Source organism: Chlorocebus sabaeus, chromosome 10 (genome assembly GCF_047675955.1).
Source record: "Chlorocebus sabaeus isolate Y175 chromosome 10, mChlSab1.0.hap1, whole genome shotgun sequence".
Taxonomy (NCBI): domain Eukaryota; kingdom Metazoa; phylum Chordata; class Mammalia; order Primates; family Cercopithecidae; genus Chlorocebus; species Chlorocebus sabaeus.
Window position 1 is genome coordinate 101,077,679 of NC_132913.1, and position 21,311 is coordinate 101,098,989.

A 21,311-nucleotide genomic window follows, 5' to 3' on the forward strand; every position below is an offset into this window, starting at 1 on the left:
ATTTGGACAAGAAATTATTAAGTGACTAATGCCTGATCATAGAACATTGCACAATGGACCCATCTATTTTACATATTATCACAACATGTATTTGCATAATTTGTGTTTTGCTTGTAACATCTATTTCTTGACTTGATTGCTTTGAGACGTTTGCATCCTTTGGCCTTAATTATTTGTCTGTGTGTGACATTACTTTTCTCCGAATGGTCGGAGTCACTGAATTTTGTTAATATCCACTTTTAAATCAATGCCAATTGTCAAAATATTAAATATATAATTTATCTCACCAATAAGGAAACTGAAATTACCTAACCAAGGTACTCATTTTATTTACTGATTAATTCCCTTTATTCATTCAGTTTGTGTCAGTTAAGCATGTTGTTTGTATTAAACACTATGGTAGATGCTAAAAATAAAGACATATAGCACTGAACCCACCCTCAAAATACCTAAGAGAAAGAGCAAAAGAAAAATCAAGGTGAATGGCCTATTACAATATAGTGTTTTAAGAGCTCTGACAGAGGTAAGGCAACAACTTTTTCAGAGGAAGAAACTCATAAGCAAAGGACTGGAGAAAAAGTAGAAACGAATTATTAAAACATCAACAAAGTTGAAAGACCATAGGTTTTGGAGTCAGAAACCCAGACTTGTAACAGAAGCTTCGTTAGTATGTGACTATTTTTGACCTGTCCCTTCAACAGCCTCATCAATAAGGGCAATAAATAAAGTGGGCAGAATGACAGCACCAGGAATCACAGTAGCCATTTCTTCATAGCCATTGCACCCAAAGACTACACATGTTACCAACCCACAGTTCTAGCCGAAGCACCTAGCCAAGCAACTAACAACATTTAGGAAATTAATATGGGAAAAATAGTGGAATTCAATATATATTTCATCAGTCTCTTGTGTATGATGCCAAAAGAAAGACACAAAATTGACTTTATGTTCTTCAGAATCCAACACAAGGAGAGAATCCTGATTGTTGGCATAATTTAGAGTCTATTACATAGAAACAAATCAATTGCTGTGAAGAGTCACATCTGTTTCCCATCCTGAGGAATGAGTACAATTTGCACTCATGCTTCCTCATGGAATGGTGTGGTAGTCCTGGGTCAGTTTGCTTTCAGATCTATTCCTCATACCTCTTTTGCTCTGCTTAGTGCTTCAGGGTGTTGACATAAAAGCTACTTTTTTTCTAGGGTTCCTTAATAGTTGACTTCTGGCTGGGTATAGGCAATGGGAAGTGCTGATTGAATTATTGGAAGGGAGTAGCCAGGCTATTTCTCCTTCAGCCCCACTCTCCAATGTAAAGTCTCTAGAAGCTGCTGTGTCTCCTTCCTGGGTCTGGCTCTGGCTCTCAATGCACAGGCACAGCCTCCTTTTTCCAGGGACCTCTGACCCTCTGGCTTCAGAAACTCCATCTTCTTATATTTTCCCTCCAGCCTAGGGATGTTAACTAGTCTGTCACTATTTTCTCATTTGCTTCATTGTCTCATTTGACTTCTTAATGTTCCCATCATTCATATAACCATTGCCCCGCATTAAATTCCCTCTATTTTAACAACTTGAATATGTTTCTGGCCTTGCGCAGTGGCTCACACCTGTAATCCCAGCACTTTGGGAGGCCAAGGTAGGTGGATCACATGAGGTCAGGAGTTCAAGACCAGCATGGCCAACATGGTGAAACCTTGTGTCTACTAAAAACACAAAAATTAGCTGGGTGTGGTGGCAGGTGCCGGTAATCCCAGCTACTTGGGAGGCTGAGGCAGGAGAATCGCTTGAACCTGGGAGGCAGAGGTTGCAGTGAGCCGAGCTTGCACCGCTGAACTCCAGCCTGGGTGACAGAGCAAGACTCCATCTCAAAAAAAAAAAAAAAGAAAAGAAAAAAGATGTGTCTGTCTTCATAGATTAACTGATATTGAGGACATAAGTTTCATCATCAATTACACCACATCTATAATAAAAATGATAAGTTTGTAGGTAATATTTCTTTTAACATTTATCACTGTGGGCTGGGACATAATGTAAAAACACAGTTCAGAAAAAGTAATTCTACAATTTTAAGGGTAACAAAATGATGAATGCAAAATACCCAGCTTGTTGATGGCTGATTAATTAATGAGAATAAAACTGAGAATATATAGAAACATAGAAGTAAAAGTGATTTAGAGACCTCCGAAGCATATTTTTCCCCAACAATCAAGTTTTAGAGAAGTAGTAAGGGCAGAGTACTTGTTTCTGACTGGTACCTGGAAGACCAATTAAGAGCACTACCATACTCTTCAAAATTCAGCTGAGTCAGAGATAAGATAGGCAATGGCCTACCTGGGACATAAATAAACGAATGGTAATATAATTTAGAAATAAATTATATCAGAGGAAAATAATACATAACAACATGGTAGTGACTTTAGATGGGGTTGCTGTGGTGGTGACACAATATTACACTGAATAATCAGGGCAGGTTACTTTTAGGAGGTGCCTTGGAGGCAAGACCTAAACGATCTGATGGAGCTGACCTTATGAAAATCCAGGGAAAACACTACTGGCAAAACTACAGCAAATGACAAGGCCCAAAGTAGAACAAATTTGGCATGATTTGTTTCTGAATTAGAAACTTAAACTTGCTAGTTTCTCAAGTGTCAAAAAGTACAAAGAAAAAGAAATATCCCCCCTGCAAAAAAGAAACCCAACTTGAAAATGTTTTGGTTTTTTTTTTTTTTTTTGAGACGGAGTCTCGCTCTGTCGCCCGGGCTGCAGTGGCCGGATCTCAGCTCACTGCAAGCTCCGCCTCCCGGGTTTACGCCATTCTCCTGCCTCAGCCTCCCGGGTAGCTGGGACTACAGGCGCCCGCCACCTCGCCCGGCTAGTTTTTTGTATTTTTAGTAGAGACGGGGTTTCACCGTGTTAGCCAGGATGGTCTTGATCTCCTGACCTCGTGATCCGCCCGTCTCGGCCTCCCAAAGTGCTGGGTTGAAAATGTTTTTAAATGGCAATAAATTCATTTCAAAACAAACAAACCATGGACTATGTAATTGTGAATAATGTAAACTCTCAGAAAACACTTGGTGGTAAACATATGTTAGTTTAACTTGCTAAATTAGTTGAGCATGTATTATGTTCCATTGATCATTCTGAGTACTTTGTATGTATTAATTCATATAATTCTTATCACATTATGAAGTGATATGGTTTGGCTCTGTGTCCCCACCCAAATATCATGTTGAATTATAATTCCCAATGTTGGGGGGAGAGTCTGGTGGGAAGTGATTGAATCATGGGGGTGGAATTACCCCTTGATGTTCTCAGGATGGAGTTCTCATGAGATCTGGCTTTTTGAAAGTTTGTAGTACTTTCATAATTTGAGGTCTTAGATTTAAGTATTTAATTCATTTTGATTTGATTTTTGTGTATGGTGAAAGATAGGGGACTAGTTTGATTCTTCTGCATATGGATATCCAGTTTTCCCAGCACCATTTATTGAGACTTTCTTTTCCCCAGTGTATGTTCTTGGCACTTTTGTCAAAATCGACTTCACTATAGGTGTGTAGATTTGTTTCTGGATTTTCTATTCTGTTTTATGGGTCTGTGTGTCTGGTTTTAGGCCAATATCATGCTGTTTGGTTACGATAGCTCTGTAGTATCATTTGATAACAGGTAATGTGATTCCTCCAGTTTTGTTCTTTTTGTTTAGAATAGCTTTGGCTATTCTGTATCTTTTGTGGTTCCATATAAATATTAGGATTTTTTTCTATTTCTGTGAAGAATGTAGTTGGTAATTTCATAGGGATTTCATTGAATCTGTAGATTGTTTTAGGTAGTACTGACATTCAAAAAAATACTGATTTCTCTAATCTATCAACATGGAATAGTTTTCCATTTTTTGGTGTCCTTTTCAATTTCTTTCATGTTTTTTACACTTTTCATTATAGGGATCTTTTACTTACTTGGTTAATTCCTAGGTATTTCATTTCATGTGTGGCTACAGTGAATGGGATTACTTTTAAATTTTTTTCACATTGTTCACTGTTGGCATATAAAAATGCTATTGATAGTTGGCTGTTGATTTTGTATCCTGTAACTTCACTGAATTTGTTTATCAGTTCTAATAGTTTCCTTGTGGAATCTTTAGGTTTTTCCAAATATCAGGTCATATCATCTGAAAATAAGGATAATTTGACCTCTTCTTTTCCAACTTGGATGACCTTTATATCTTTCTTTTGTCTGATTGCTCTAGCTAGGACTTCCAGTATTATGTTGAATAACAAGTGGGCATACTTGTTGTGCTCTAGATCTTAGAGGAAAGGCTTTCAGTTTTCTCCTGTTCAGTATGATACTAGCTGTAGGTCTGTCATATATGGCTTTTATTATGTTGAGGTATGTTCCTTCTATCCACAGTTTTTTGGTGTTTTTATTATGAAGGGATGTTGAATTTTGTGAAATACTTTTTCAGCATCAATTGAAATGACCATATGGTTTTTAAAAAAGTTAGTGATTGAAGCGCTCCCTTGTTTCTTGACCATTTGTATATCTTCTTTTGAGAATTTTATATTCGTGTCCTTTTCCTACTTTTTGATGGGATTATTTTTTCATACTGATTTGTTTGAGTTCCTTGTAGATTCTGAATATTATTCCTTTGTAAGATGGATAGTTTGCAAAAATTTTCTTCCACTCTGTGGGTTGTCTGTTGGCTCTGCTGATTATTTCTTGTTGTGCAGAAGTATTTGAGTTTAATTAAGTGCCGTCTATTTGTCTTTCTTTTTATTGCATTTGCTTTTGGGTTCTTGATCACGAACACTTAGCTTAAGCTGATGTCTAAAAGAGTTTTTCCAATGTTGTCTTCTGGAATTTTTATGGATTCAGGTCTTATATTTAAGTCTTTGATTCATCTTGAGTTGATTTTTTATATAAGGTGAGAGATGAGGATCTAGTTTTATTCTTCCACATGTGGCTTGCCAATTATCCCAGTACCATTTGTTGAATAGGGTGTCTTTTCCCCACTTTGTATTTTTGTTTGCTTTGTTAAAGCTCAGTTGGCTGTAAGTATTTGGGTTTATTTGGGGGTTTTCTATTCTGTTCCATTGGTCTATGTACCTATTTTTATACCAGTACCATGCTGTTTTGATGAGTATAGCCTTGTAGTATAGTTTGAAGTTGGGTAATATGCCTCCAGATTGGTGTTTTTTGATTAGTCTTGTTTTGGCCATGTGAGCTCATTTTTGGTTCCATGTGAATTTTAGGATTGTTTTTTTCTAGTTCTGTAAAGAATGATGGTGGTATTTTCATGGGAATTGCATTGAATTTGTAGATTGCTTTTGGCAGTATGGTCATATTTGCAATATATTGATTCTAGCCATCCATGAGCATGGGATATGTATCCATTTGTTTGTTTCATCTATGATTTCTTTCAACAGTGTTTTGTAGTTCTCCTTGTACAGATCTTTCACCTCCTTGGTTAGATGGATTCCTAAGATTTTTGTTTGTTTGTTTTGCAGCTATTGTAAAAGGGTTTGAGTTCTTGATTTGATTCTCAGTTTGGTCACTGTTGGTGTATAACAGTACTACTGATTTGTGTACATTGATTTTGTATCTTGAAACGTTACAGAATTCATTTATCATATCTTGGAGCTTTTTGGATAAGTCTTTAGGGGTTTCTAGATGTATGAAACTACCTTGGCAAAAAGTGACAATTTGACTTCGTTTTTACCAATTTGGATGGCCTTTCTTTCTTTCTTCTGTCTCATTGCTCTAGCCAGACTTTCAGTACTATTTTGAATAGAGCTGGTGAAAGTGGGCATCCTTGTCATATTCCAGTTCTCAGGGGTAATGCTTTCAACTTTTCCCTGTTGAGTGTAATGTTGGCTGTGTGTTTGTCATAGATGACTTTTATTACCTTAAGTTATGTCCCTTCTATGCCGACTTTACTGAGGGTTTAAATCATAAAGCCATGCTGGATTTTGTTGAATGCTTTTTCTGTATCTATTGAGATAATTATGTGATTTTTGTTTTAAATTCTGTTTATATGATGTCACATTTATTGATTTGCATATCTTGAACCATTCCTGCATCCCTGTACGAAACCCACTTGATCTTTTTGATATGCTGTTATATTCACTTAGCTAGTATTTTGTCAAGGATTTTTGCATCTATGTTTATCAGGCATATTGGTCTGTAGTTTTCTTTCTTTGTTATGTCCTTTTCTGGTTTTGGTGTTAGGGTGATACTGGCTTCATAAAATGATTTAGGGAGGATTTCCTCTTTCTGTATCTTTTGGAAAAGCTTCAGTAGGATTGGTACCAATTCTTCTTTGAATGTCAGGTAGAATTCAGCTGTGCATTCATCTGGTCCTGGACTTTTGTTGTTGTTGGCAATTTTTTAATAATCATTTTAATCTTGCTGCTTGTTATTGGTCTGTTGAGAGTTTCCTTTTTTTTTTCCCCCTAGTTTAATCTATGAGGGTTGTATTTTTCCAGGAATTATCCATCTTCTCTGGGTTTTCTAGTCTGTGCCTATAAATGTATTCACAGTAGCCTTGAATGATCTTTTGTATTTCTGTTTTTGGTACCAAGTTTTGCTCTGTTGCCAAGGCTGGAGTGTAGTGGCATAATCTCGGCTCACTGCAGGCTCCGGCTCCTGGGTTCACGGCATTCTCCTGCCTCAGCCTTCCGAGTAGCTGGTACTACAGGCACCTGCCACCACACCCGGCTAATTTTTTGAATTTTTAAGTAGAGACAGGGTTTCACCGTGTTAGCCAGGATGGTCTCGATTTCCTGACCTTGTGATCCAGTCGTCTTGGCCTCCCAAAGTGCTGGGATTACAGGCATGAGCCACCACGCCCAGCCAATCTTTTGTATTTCTATCGTATTGGTTATAATATCTCCCATTTCATTCCTGATTGAGCTTATTTGGATCATCTGTCTTCCTTTCTTGATTAATCTCACTAATAGTCTATCAATTGCATTTATCTTTTCAAAGAACTAGCTTTTTGTTTCATTCATCTTTTACATTTTGTTTCAATTTCTTTTAGTTCTCTAGTCTTTCATATGTCTTTTCTTCTGCTGGGTTTGGATTTGGTTTCTTCTTGCTTCTCTAGTTCTTTGAGGTGTAACCTTAGATTATCTATTTGTGCTCTTTCAAACTTTTTGATGTAGGCAATTAGTGCTATTAACTATTTTCTTAGTGGGGATTTTGCTGTTTCCCAGAGGTTGTGTCATGTTTGATAGGTTGTATCATTCAGTTCAAATAATTTTTTAATTTCCATCTTGATTTCATTGTTGACCCAAAGACCATTCAGGAGCAGATTATTTAATTTTTATGTATTTGCATGATTTTGAGGGTTCCTTTTGGAGTTGATTTCCAATTTTATACCATTGTGGTCTGAGAGAGCACTCAATATAATTTTGATTTTCTTAAATCTATTGAGACTTGTTTTATGGTCTATCATATGTCCTATCTTGGAGAATGTTCCTTGTGCTTATGAATAGAATGTATATTCCACAGTTGCTAGGTAGAATGTTCTGTAGGTATTTGTTAAGCCCATTTGTTCTAGGGTATAGTTTAAGTCTATTGTTTATTTGTTAACTTTCTGTCTTAATGACCTGTCTAGTGCTGTCAGTGGAATATTGAAGTTCCTCACTATTATTGTGTTATCTATCTCATTTGTTAGGTCTAGTAGTAATCGTTTTATAAATTTGGGAGCTCCAATCTTAGGTGCATATATATTGGGGATTGTGATATTTTCCTGTTGCGTTTGTCTCTTCATCATTTTTATATAATGTTCCTCTTTGTCTTTTTTTAACTACTATCACTTTAAAGTCTGTTTTGTCTAAGAATAGTGACTCCTTCTTGCTTTTGGTGTCCATTGCATACAGTATCTTTCTTCCACCTTTTTACCTTAAGTTTATGTGAGTCCTTATGTGTCAGGTGAGTCTTTTGAAGACAGAGGATACTTTACTGGTGAATTGTATCCATTCTGCCATTCTGTAACTTTTAAGTGGAGCATTTAGGCTATTTTTTCAAAGTTAGTATTGAGATATGAGGTACTCTTCTATTCATCATGCCATTTGTTGCCTGAATACCTTGGGATTTTGTATTGTGTTGTTGTTTTATAGGTCCTATGAGATTTATGCTCTAAAGAGATTCTATTTTGGTGTATTTTGAGGATTCAAGATTTAGAGCTCCTTTTAGCAGTTCTTGTAGTGCTGGCTTCATAGTGCTGAATTCTCTCAGCATTTGTTTGTCTGAAAAAGACTTTATCTCCCCTTCATTTATGAAACTTAGTTTTGCTGGCAAAAAATCTTAGCTGATAATTGTTTTTTAAAGGAGACTAAAGATAGGACTCCAATCCCTTCTAGCTCACAGGGTTTGTGCTGAGAAATCTGCTGTAAATCTGATAGATTTTCCTTTATAGGTTACTTGATGCTTTTAACTCATAGCTCTTTAGATTCTTTCCTTTGTCTTGACTTTAAATAACCTCATAAGTATGTGCCTAAGCTATAATCTTTTGCAATTAATTTCCTGGGTGTTCTTTGAGCTTCTTGTATTTGGATGTCTATATTTCTAGCTAGTCCAGGGATGTTTTCCTTGATTATTCCCTCAAATAAGTTTTCCAAACTTTTAGATTTCTCTTCTTCCTCAGGAACATCAATTATTCTTAAGTTTGTTCATTTAACACAATCTCAAACTTCTTGGAGAATTTGTTCATTTTCTTAATTTTTTTTTTCTTTATCTATGTTGGATTGGGTTAATTTGAAAGCCTTGTCTTTGATTTCTGAAGTTCTTCCTTTTACTTTTTCTAGTTTATTGTTGAAAATTTCCAGGGTATTTTGTATTTCTCTAAGTATATCTTTCATTTCCAGAAGTTGTGATTCTTTTTTATTTATGATGTCTATTTCTCTGGAGATTTTTTTCATCCATATTCTGTTTTTTCTTCTTCTTTTTTTTTTTTTTTTTTTTTTTTTTTTTTTTTTTTTTTTTTTTGAGACAAAGTCTCTCTCTGTTGTCCAGGCTGGAGTGCAGTGGCACAATCTTGGCTCGCTGCAAGCTCTGCCTCCTGGGTTCACGCCATTCTCCTGCCTCAGCCTCCTGAGTAGCTGGGACTACAGGTGCCCACCACCACGCCTGGCTAATTTTTTGTATTTTTATTAGAGACAGGGTTTCACTGTGTTAGCCAAGATTGTCTCGATCTCTTGACCTCATGATCTGCCCGCCTCGTCCTCCCAAAGTGCTGGGATTACAGATGTGAGCCACTGCTCCTGGCCCATATTCTGTTTTTAAGTTTTGGTTGTCTGTTTCAATTTAAGTTGGTTTTCTCCTTTCTTTGGTGCCTCCTTGAGTAGCTTAATAACTGACCTTCTGAATTCTTTTTCTGAAAATTCAGAGATTTCTTCTTGGTTGGGATCCATTGCTGGTGAACTAGTGTGATCTTCTGAAAGTGTTATAGAACCTTGTTTTTATATTACCAGAATTGTTTTTCTGGTTCCCTCCCATTCGGGTAGATTATGTCCGTGGAAAGATCTGGAGCACAAGAGCTGCCGTTCAGATTGTTTTTTTCTCACTGGATGCTCCCTTGATGTGGTGTTCTCCCCGTTTTCCTAAGGATGCAGCTCCCTGACAGCTGAACTGCAGTGATTGTTATTTCTCTTCTGGGTCTAGCCACCCAGTGGGGCTACTGGGCTCTGGGCTGATACTGGGGAGTGTCTGCTAAGAGTTCTGTGATGTGATCTTTCTTCAGATCTCCCAACTGTAAATACTGGAACCTGCTATCTTGGTGGTAGCAGGAGAGTGAATTTGACGCTGTGAGAGTCCTTGGTTGTAGTATTGTTTAGTCCACTGTTTTTTTGATTTTTTTTTTGAATGCTGATTATGCTAGTAGTAAAGTTGTCATGTGGAAAGACTCAGGACTTCTGGTTAGCACGGGTATTAAAGTCAGTGGAATTAGCTGTTATTTTCTCATTCCTTGGAGCAGGGTTGTTCTGTTATGACTTGCTGTAATGGCTTGAGTTAGTTTGCCTTCAGCCATGAGGTGGTACTTTCAAGAGAGCACCAGCTGCAGTAGTATGGGGGGATACAGCTTGCCCTGAGGCCACCTGAATAAGTATTTGGGTTTCTCTGGTAAGGATGGGGCTATAGAGCTTCCAAGAGCTTGTGTCTTTTGTGTTCAGCTACCAGGGTTTGTAGAGACAAACCATCAGGTCGGGGCAGGGTTATGTGGGTCTGACCTCAGACTCCCTTTGGTCTGAGCGCAAAGAAGGGCTTGCTGCAACCACTGTGGGGAATGTGGGGGTTGTTCTCAAGTCAATGGAGTTATGTTCTAAAGGGGATTAAAAGGCTATCTCTGATGTGTCATATGGGTTGTCAGGGAAGTGGGGGAAAGCTGGCAGTGACAGGCCTCACCCAGCTCCCAGGAAGCCAGCAAGGCCAGTCTCACTCCTGCTGTGCTCTGTCAACAACCAACAGTGCCAAGTTTATATCCGGGTCTCCAGCACACAGGGCTACAAGACTCCCTGCTGAGAAAGCAAGCAGGGCTTTTAGGCTTTGCCCTTCCCTATCTGCCACAGCTTCTGTGCTTATATCTGCACTTTACATTTGCTCCCCAGATTCTGCCCAAGAAAATTCACTCTCTGTTGAAATTATTACAAAGTTTAGTGGAAGCCGATCCTCCTCCCTGTGGCCCTTCCCCGATTCCACTGGCTGTCTTCCCTAAGGGCCCCTGTGAAATTAAAGTCAGAAATGGCTTCCTTGGGCTTCTTTGAAGATTGAGAGTGCCTACAGGGCTCTTCCCATGGCTTGTTCTGCTTTTGTATTTTACTTGGCTCTCTAATTTTGTTTCAGCTCTTGGTAAGGGTAAATTATTCTCTTGTGATCTGTATTTTCATTTTCCTGAGTGTATTAGTCCATTGTCACACTTCTATAAAGATACTACCTGAGACTGGGTAATTTATAAACAAAGGAGGTTTAATTGCCCCACAGTTCCACATGGCTAGGGAGGCCTCAGGAAATTTACAGTCATGGTGGAAAGGGAAGCAAGCACCTTCCTCACAAGGCAGCAGGAGATAGTGTGAACATGTGAAGGAGGAATTGTCACATACTTGCAAAACCATCAGATCTCATGATAATTCACTCACTGTGATGAGAACAGCATGGGGAAACCACCCACATGATCCAATCACCTCCTTCTTTTGACGCATGGGGATTACAGGTCCCTCCCTCGATATGTGGGGATTACAATTCAAGATGAGATTTGGGACACATTTGGGGGCAGACTTTCCACCTCTCGCACTTTGGGAACTCACAGTGTTTCAGCTGTTTCATGGAGGTTGCAGTGCAAGCCACTTCTTTCAGAGGGTTTGTGAATTATTTTGGTTTTCCTGGTATGTTCCCTGCAGTGGTTCTTGGAGCAAAAGTTCACAATGTGAATCTCAACATGTTATTCTGTCCACCTGAGTGGGGGCTACACATTAGTCCTGTCTCCTATCTGCCATTTTTTTTTTTTTTGTTTAATCACCAACCTCCTTTAGTAGATATTATAGGACAGGTGTGATGGTTAATACTGAGTGTCAGCTTGATTGGATTGAAGGATACAAAATATTGATCCTGGGTATGTCTGTGTGGGTGTTGCCAAAGGAGATTAACATTTGAGTCAGTGGGTTGGAAAAGGCAGACCCACCCTTAATCTGAGTGGGCACCATCTAATCAGCTGTCAGCATGTCTAGAATATAAGCAGGCAGAAAAATGTGAAAAGAGAGACTGGTCTAGCCTCCCAGCCTACATCTCTTCTCCATGCTGGATGCTTTCTGCTCTCAAACATCGGACTCCACGTTCTTCAGTTTTGGAACTCTTCAGTTTTGGAGCTTTCCTTGCTCCTTAGCCTGCAGATGGCTTATTGTGGGACTTTGTGATCATGTGAATTAATACTTATTAAACTCCCCTTTATATGTATATGTGTGTGTGTATATTTTGTTTGTTTTTGTTTGTTTGTTTGTTTTATTCAACACTCTAAATATGTCATGCCACTCCCTCTGGCCTATAAAGGTTTCCACTGAAAAGTTTGCTGCCAGATGTATTGGATCTTAATTGTCTATATATATATATATTTTATCTCTTGATGCTTTTATGATCCTTTCCTTATCTTTGATCTTTGGGAGTTTGATTATTAAATAACTTGAGGTATTCTTCTTGTGTTAAATCTGCTTAGTGTTCTACAACCTTCTCGTACTTGGATATCAGTATCTTTCTCTATGTATGGAAAGCTCTCTGTTATTAGTCTGTTGAATAAACTTTCTACCCCTATCTCTTTTTCTACTTGCTCTTTATGGCCAATAACTCTTAGATTTGCCCTTTGGAGGCTATTTTCTAGATCTTGTAGGCACCTTTCATTATTTTTTATTCTTTTATTTTTTGTGTCTTATGATTTTGTGTTTTTAAATAGGCTGTCTTCAAGCTCACTACTTCTTTTTTTTTTTTTTTTTTATGCAGTTTCGCTCTTTGTTGCCGAGGCAACCTTCACCTACCCGGTTCAAGTGATCCTCCAGTCTCAGCCTCCTGAGTAGCTGGGATTACAGGTGCACACCATCATGCCTGGCTAATTTTTGTATTTTTAGTAGAGATGGGGTTTCACCATGTTGGTCAGGCTGGTCTTGAACTCCTGACCTCAGGTGATCCACCCGCCTCGGCCTCCCAAAGTGCTGGGATTACAGGCGTGAGCCACCACACCCGGCTCAAGCTCATTAATTCTTTCTTCTGCTTGATAAATTCTGTTATGAAAGGCCTCTGATGCATGCTTCAGTATGCTAATTGCATTTTTCAGCTCTAGAATTTCTGCTCGACTCTTTTTAATTATTTCAATCTCTTGGTTAAATTTATCTGACAGAATTCTGAATTCCTTTTGTGTTGTCTTGAATTTCTTTGTGTTTCTTCAGCACAGCTATTTTGAATTCTCTGTCTGAAAGGTCACATTTCTCTGTTTTTCCAGGATTGGTTCCTGGTGACTTATTTCATTTATTTGGTGAGGTCATGTTTTCCTGGATGGTGTTGATACTAGTAGACATTCTCCATGTCTGGGCATTAAAGATTTAGGTATTTATTTTAGTCCTCACTGTCTGGGCTTATTTGTAGACATCTTTCTTGGGAAAGCTTTCCAGATACTTGGAGGATTGGGTATTGTGATCTAAGCTGCATCTACTTTAGGGGGCTCCCCAAACTCAGTAATGCTGTGGTTCTTGCAGACTTGTGGAGGCACCTCCTTCATGGTCTTGGACAAGGTCCAGGAGAATCCTCTGGATTCCCAGGCAGATACTCTTGTTCTCTTCCCTTCCTTTCTCTCAAACAGTCAGTCCCTCCCTCTCTCTTTCTTTCTCTCTCTCTCTCGCTCTGTTCTGAGCCACCTAAATCTGTAGTTGGAGTAACGGATAAGCACCCCTGTGGACGCCACCACAATGATGGTACTGGATCAGACCTGAAGCCAGCACAGTGCTGCATCTCACCCAAGGCCTGCTGTAACTACTTCCTGGCCACTGCTTATGTTCACTCAAGGCCTTGTGGCTCTTCACTCAGCAGGTGGCAAAAGCAGCCAGACCTGTGTCCTTTTCTTCAGGGTGGCAATGTCCCCCAGGCCCTGGGTGGTTCCAAAGGCACTGTCCAGGAGTCTGGGACTAGAGTCAGAAACCTTAGACGTCTACCTGGTATTGTATTGGGGCTGAGCTAGGTCTCAGATCACTTGATGCAGTTCTTCCCACTTTTCTCTTCCCTTTCCAATGGCAGAGGAGCCTCACTCCTGTAGCCATAACCACCTTAGGCCATGAGGAGTACTGCCAGACTACAAGCCAATGTTTCCTTAAGGCCTGAGGGCTCTTAAGGCAGCTTGTGGTGAATGCTGAACTGGACTAGAACTCACCTTTTAGGGCAGTGGGCTCCTTTCTGGCCCAGGGCAGGTCCAGAAACGTCATCCAAGAGTCAGGTCCTGGAATTAGGGACCCCAAGAGCCTGCTTGGTGCTCTGCCTTCCTATGGCTATGCTGGTACCTGAGGCCTGCAAGTCTCAGCGTCTCACTCAAGACCCTTGATGCGGTACCTGGGTATCGCTGCTGGTTATTCGGGGACTAAGGAATCTTCAGTTAACAGGTGATGAATGCTGTCAGGACTGAGTCCCTTCCTTCAAGGCAGTGGGTTCTTTTCTGGCCCAGGGTGTGTGTCTAAAAATGTCATTTGATAGCTAGGGCCTGGAACAGGGACCTCATGACTCTGTTGCCCTATCCTACTGTGACTGACCTGGTATCCAAGAGGTAAGACAGAATCCTCCCCTCACTTCTCTCTCCTCTTCTCAAGCAGAATGAAGGGGTCTCTTTTGGAGCTGCAAGCTCTGCAACTTGGGGATTAGGGAAGCGGTGATGCCAGCTTTCCCTTGGCTGCCCCAGCTGGTGTCTCAGTATGTCACATGGCCTCCCAGTCAACTGTCTCTGAGCCTAGTTCAGCATTAAGTGTCACCTAAGAGTTGCAGTCCTTACGACCCAGACTGCCTTTCAAACTTACTTGGAGACAAGAGCGCTGTAGCCTTTTGAAGGCTTTGGTGAGGTTTGAAGACGCTCAAATTCCGATGGTTGTGATCCAGGATTCCCCTCTGGCTAAGGCTGGTTTAAAGTTTCTCTCTGTGGGCTGGTGTCAGCTGAGTTTTGTTCGGGTTTCCTTTCTGTTCTGACAGGACACCACTGAGTTTAGTGCCTCACAATTGCTGTGTTCTCCCCACTACACTGCCAAGAGTTGCTCTGGGCACCACTCCAAATCTTCCCCAGGTCAGGGAGGGGTGGCATCATGATACACAACAGTTTTTCCTATCCCTTCAGTGCCTGGTTCCCCAATATGAAGTTACAACCAGGTACTATGAGTGCTCACCTGAGTTCTAGTTCTTGTGAAGGTGTTTATTCCGTGTAGATAGCTGTTAACTTGGTGTCCTTGTGGGGGTGGGGTGGGGGGATGATGATACATGGAGTCTTCTGTTTCACCATTTTGCTCTGCCACTTCTCTAGAAGGCATTTTTATTATATTCAATGAATAAAGTATTATCAACAATATATAAATAAATACTAAGTCAATTAAAAAGCACCAGCAATTTCATAAATAAATGGCCACAAATCATGATTAACACTTTACAGAAGAGGAACTATGTATTGCTAATAAACGTATATGAAGACATATTTTGGACTTAATAGTGATTAGAGAATTATGTATCCATAGGAAGTTCTCTTTTACATTCATTTGATTGGAAAAATAAAATAAAAAGTTCATTATACCACGTGATTAAAAAGACGTGAGTCCTCTGAGTCTTTCATATATCGTTTCTTTAAATGTATATTGATACCAATGCATTGGAAAGCAGTTAGATATTATTTTTTGTATAATTTTGTATAGTGTGTGATGAAATAATTTTGGCTGCAGAATCAGGAGATAATCTCTCCTGTGTACTCTGGAAACAGCATGTTCACAGCAGCTCTCTTCACAATAGCACATCTGTAGAATCAAATCAAATGCTTCTACATTAGTCAAGTGGCTGAATATCATGTAATATGCTGTTATAAATCCACAAAATGAATATACTACAATGACACACAACAGCATGCATGAATCTTAGCAATGTAAACAAATACTTAGCAATTTAAACATAAAACAATTAAAATGAAATTAAAATTTTGGAAAGAAATATAGATGAGTAAAAACAATATGAAAAGAAAAGAAATTGAATGGCAAACAGGCTTTAGAAGGGTTGTTCTGTTGGGAGAGGGAACAGAGGAAATGAGGGAAGGGAGAGAAAATAAATAAATATTAATGATTGGTGAGATTCTACTCTTTGTATTGTGTGGTGGGCCCTCAGTTGCTTATTACAGTGCTCAAAAGGGAAGACTGCGTAAATAAAACAGACAGCCATGCATGGATCAGTTATGGGACTATTATGCACCATACCTACAGTTGAGCAATTCTATACACCAGGGTTGAAACCAAAAATTGCCATTTATCTACTTCAGAACAGTAATCTACTGCCATTATTGTTCCAGAGCCAGTTGAGTCTTCTGCTTCTTTCACCTTGCTTTTGAGCTTCATTAGGAGCATGCTATTATTTTATTTTGCTCTTTCTTTAGGACTCGGGTCCCACTGCTGGCATATAGTGATTCACGGAGTAGGGGATGGTGTGTTTCCTCTGCTCCATTGGGTCTTTGATTTCACAACAGGCAGATTAGAAGTTTCTTGTTGAAGCCCCAGAAGGAAGTCGTCTCTGCTCACCCATCTTCTTGTAGTCTCCCAGCCTCAGTCATGTAGAGGAACTTGAAGCTTCTCTTCAAGCTCTGAAGGTTAGCCAGACCAGACACTAATGTGACTGTAGTCTCTTTTCCAGTCTCTGTAAGTCAAGCTCTTGCCAGGATCTAAATCTAAACCATGCCTAATCTAAACCATGGATCCTATATCACCAGGCCCCTGGCACTGTCTTCTCTGAAGGGTGAAAGTCATACCTCAAATATTTTTTATTCTTCAGAACTAAACGAGACTTGAAGGCTCAGTTGCCTCCTTCAGTTCATTACATCCCTTCCGTCCGTAGCAGCTTCTTGGCTTATAGGAGGTAGATGTGTTAGGCTTGATAGCAAAGGGGAGCCAGGATGTTTAAAATTTGCTATTTTCCCAGAAATGTCTACTCTCTTAAATATTCTTTTAATTTAAATAATGTTTTCATTTTTATAGGATTATCAGCTCAAAATTACAAGAAATTTTTTTAATCTATTCATTAACCCCCTTTATAATTATTTCTTTTCCTTCATTTGCAAGACCTAAATATTTTTTATATTTTACTTTGCAAAGTAAAGGAAAGATGAAACTCTAGGAATAGCAAGCAAAGTTTTAACATTTACAGATGGCAGAGCAGGTTTGAGAATAATCTAACTTTGGGAATGACTACAAAGGGTGTTAATTAAGTAGCAGGTGTTTTATCACCTATGTCTATTCGAAAAAAAATGTAGCACAGATGTAGAAAGCTTAAGTACATCTATAGTTTGTATAACAAACTCTATATTCATTGGGTTCCATCTGCCACACTAACCTCAAACCACACTTAGTGCCGACCAATTAACACCTTGATTAAGCTATAGACCACCTGCAGCTTCAGCAATGTAATGAATTCACTGACTTTTATAGAAATTCATTGTAAAACCTAGACTGAAACTGCATAGCAAAAAGAGAAAAAATGATAAATGATTCATACATCAGCCTTGGTGTAGACACACACACACACAGACACACACACACACATTTACTAAGGCATGCACATCAATTGTCTCATCTCTGCTGCTTTCTTCATTTTTTAAATTTTGTTTAACAAAGGAGACTTGGCTAAAGGCATTTCAGGCTTATAAACACACAAACTAGAAGCAGAAAAGAATATCATATCCTACTCCATCAACTCAAATTTTAAAAATTCCAGGAAAGTACTCCAATTTGCTTAACTCGGGTCACATGTATTTCTGAATAGGACTGGGCATTCTGGTTGACACAGTTTAAAGTGTTTCCCTAATCCTGTGTCCACAATGAAAGGATATGGCTGACAGACCCTACTATAACCATGCGGCAAAAGCATGTGGCCAAATATATTTAGTTTGAAAAGATAATCTAAGTGAATAATGTAAGATAATTGATACATGTATGTGTTGTTAGAAGTATATTAAATTCTCTGTCTTCACTTTTTTGTGTGTGAAATCTTCATTGCTCCCTTATGAATTACGGAACAGCTTTTCTTTCCATGCTGAGAAAAAATAGTTACTTCCTATCAGAGAAAACTAAGAGATAAGTTAAAATAATTTAAAGAAGAAAAGAGAATTTTGAATAATGAATTTGGTGACACCTGACCTACTAACAGCTGGCGGGATTGATTAGAGAGGAGAGAGCTGGAGAAAATAGTAGACTCTTATGATCATCTTTATGTCATGTTATAAATGGAGGAAAGTTAAACTGGAAAGATAGGTCTGTGTTTCCGGAGAAAGGTTACACGACGAGGAGGTAGCTGGGTGGTAACTGTTCTACTCACTCTGTCTCAATGGTTGTAGTAGTTATGAATTATTTTTTTCTCAACTTATCATGGCAAAATGCCACTTATAATTTAAAAAAATAACCCAGAATCCAGGAAAGATGAAAAACAGCGACAACAGAATAAACAAGGGTAAAAAGATATTTTATGTAGCACAGCTCATTTTGTTTTATTTTATTTTGTTTATTTATGTATTATTTTTGAAACAGGATCTCACTGTCACCCAGGTGGCAGTGCCGAGGCCTGAACCCTGCTCACTGCAGCCTCAACCTTCTGGGCTCAACTGATACTCCTACCTCAGCCACCTGAGTAGCTGGGACCACAGGCACATACCACCATGCTGGGCTAATTTAAAATAAAATATTTTTTGTAAAGATAGGTTCTTGTTTGGTTGCCCGGGCTGGTCTCGAACTCCTGGCTCCAAACCATCCTCCTGCCTCAGCGTCTGAAAATGCTGGGAGTACAGGCATGAGCCACTGTGTCTGCAGTACAGTTCATTTTATTAAGAAGCTCATTGCAGAGCTAGTTATCCAAAGCTATGAGAAGAGATTCATCCAGTTATGCAGGATTTAGCATCAGGGTATATTCTAAATAAAGGCACTCAGAGACTGTCATGACTTTAAATGTCATCATTCCATACCAATCCTTTTTATGAAAAGGAAGAAAAAGAACTTCTCGAATTGTATTTGTTCTCAAGGAGAACTCTCAAGGAGAAGAATGACAGTTTTTAGTTTACATTATTACATTTATATAGCTGATGTTTTACTTCTGCCCTCAAAAACTTCTTTGAAAAAAATACCTTTGTAGCCTACCCTAGTTGGAAATATATAGCGAAGGAAATTCTGGGAATCATAGTTTAATCTGATCCAATTGACACATTATAAAGTCACTACAGTTCATGCATTTTGAACCTGAAGGCGCCACACTTCTTTTTAAGCCATATGTAATTTACAAATAAACGAAGCCATGCTCCTGTCTCATGTGAAAACATGACATATCTCCCCTGCCTTATAAGTAAACACAGACGTAGTCTTCATTCTAACAGCTTACAAAGTCCCATTTCAAAAAGCAGTTTTCTTCTTTTATCTGATTCACACTCCTTTAATATCCTATAACTTAATTAGTGAGATATGCACTGATAACTACTATTAATGCATTGTATGTTTGGTGATAGGGGAATAAGAAGGGGAAAACAATACTTGTTATATGTGTGTGCATGTATTTGTGTGTGTGTTCATATAAGTAAGGAAGAAAAAAAAAATTGTAGTCTTAATTTCTGCAATCAGTCACATGGTTACAGCAGATACTTCTATCTATCCTTTTCCACTGCCTATTCCATTTTCTCAGCAGTGGTCAACTACCTCAAGTGAGACTATTACAGGTTCTTCAGACAAGGGAAAGCTAGCTTTCTCAGGCAGGAATGGAAAGAAAAGTAGGCTTAGTGGAATGCAGGGATTTAATCTTCCCATTTCATCTAAATTTGCCTATATGTCCCCATCCTAATTTTCAGGGTTCCATTTATTTCCAATTAATGCCCCAAACTTGAGAAAAATGATTCTGTGAGTTAGGAAATTCAATTTGTATTGTAATTCAGCCATTATGATTAGATTTTGGGTTTGGTTTCAGATCTTTCAGACCCGAGGTTACAGGAGATAAGGATTTCTTTTAGGGCAGTCTTAGAACTTACCCAGGTTCTTACTCAGATTCAGTCTGAGAATTTAAAGCCATGAGATTATTTTCCTTTGGTAACTACTAAATACTGTATCAATAAGAATTAGAATCACTAGGAACATTACACACACACACACACACACACACAACTTGTTATATACAATTATGGGAGCTGGTTACAACAGTCTCTGTAAATTTGCTGATTTTTGATTTGATACTGGTACTTGAAGACTGTAGGGCAGGGTCAGTCAGGAAGGAAAAGAAGGATGTAAAGTGGGAGAGAGGAAAGCTAAGCTTAAACCCACAAATATGAGCTGAAGCCCCTGAGGACAAACTGGAGCACATGTTCTTTCTACAACATTGATGATAGGGGTTGCCTATAGGAGAAACTGGTACTTCCGTTTTGGCAGTAAGCAGAAACTTCTCCCAAGAGTTTGAGAAGCTGCAGGAAGATCCAGGGGGAGCCTGGCCACTGCCCCGTGGTAATCAGTTGAGCAAGCAGATGAGTGACATGTATTAACAACAAAAGCTCTCTTGACTGTCTCCATCTCTTTCTAAACATAAGAAACCATGTGACTACTGCTTGCCTTCTTCCCTCTAAATTGCACACAAAAATGTCTCTGTGGTTCACCCTAATCTGAAATATCAAGAGAAGGAAATTTCTGGAAATGTAATTTAGTCTAGGCAAGTTTTGTTTTATAAATTAATTTCCATAGATATGTATTTCTCATAAATTCAATCATGTGGAAAATACAAATAGTAAATCAAATGTAATTTTATATAGGTTTGAGAAATTTCTACATTTCTATTGGCAGTAATACCCCAGACTACTCTCTGATTGGTCTTAAGTGCTTGTAATGTACTTTTTGATCTTTGATATTCCACGGCAGCTCAGTTTAATGATTTTATCCTCCTTACTTCATTAGTACTCATATTTTATAGTAATTAAAAGCACAGGCTCTGGATATAGCCTAAAATCAAATGTCAGCATCACCACTTACTAGCTGCGACCCCAGGTATACTACTTACCTGCTCTTTGCCTAGTTTTTTCCTATGTAAAATAGAGTTGCTCGAGGATTAAATTATCTGATATTTATAAAGTGTTCAGAATAGCGCTTGTCACATTATGTTCTGTATTTTCCCCATACGGTATCCACTAGGGGAGGAATTAGGCTTTTTGTTTACTTTTTTCCTTGTGTTATTTTATGAATATCTACCAATAATCATTCACCCAAAATTGTCACAAACACTCATGTTGGCCTTATGGATCAAGCTCTCCTAAAATATGGTAATCATGTATAATTTGTTGAACATGCTATAATACACGCACATACACATACATGCACAAATCTTTCAAGAATTATTGTGTCTTTTTATATTTCCAGCAGCAAGGTATGAGAAATCCAGTTTCTTTGCATCCCTTGCCAACATTTCATATTGTCTATGCTATATTATTTTATCTGTTCTAACAAGTAGTGATATATTGTCATGGTTATAATTTGCATTTTACTAAAGCTAATTATATCAGACTTTTTTCATGTATTTATTTGTCTGTTAATGTCTTTTGTGTAATTATG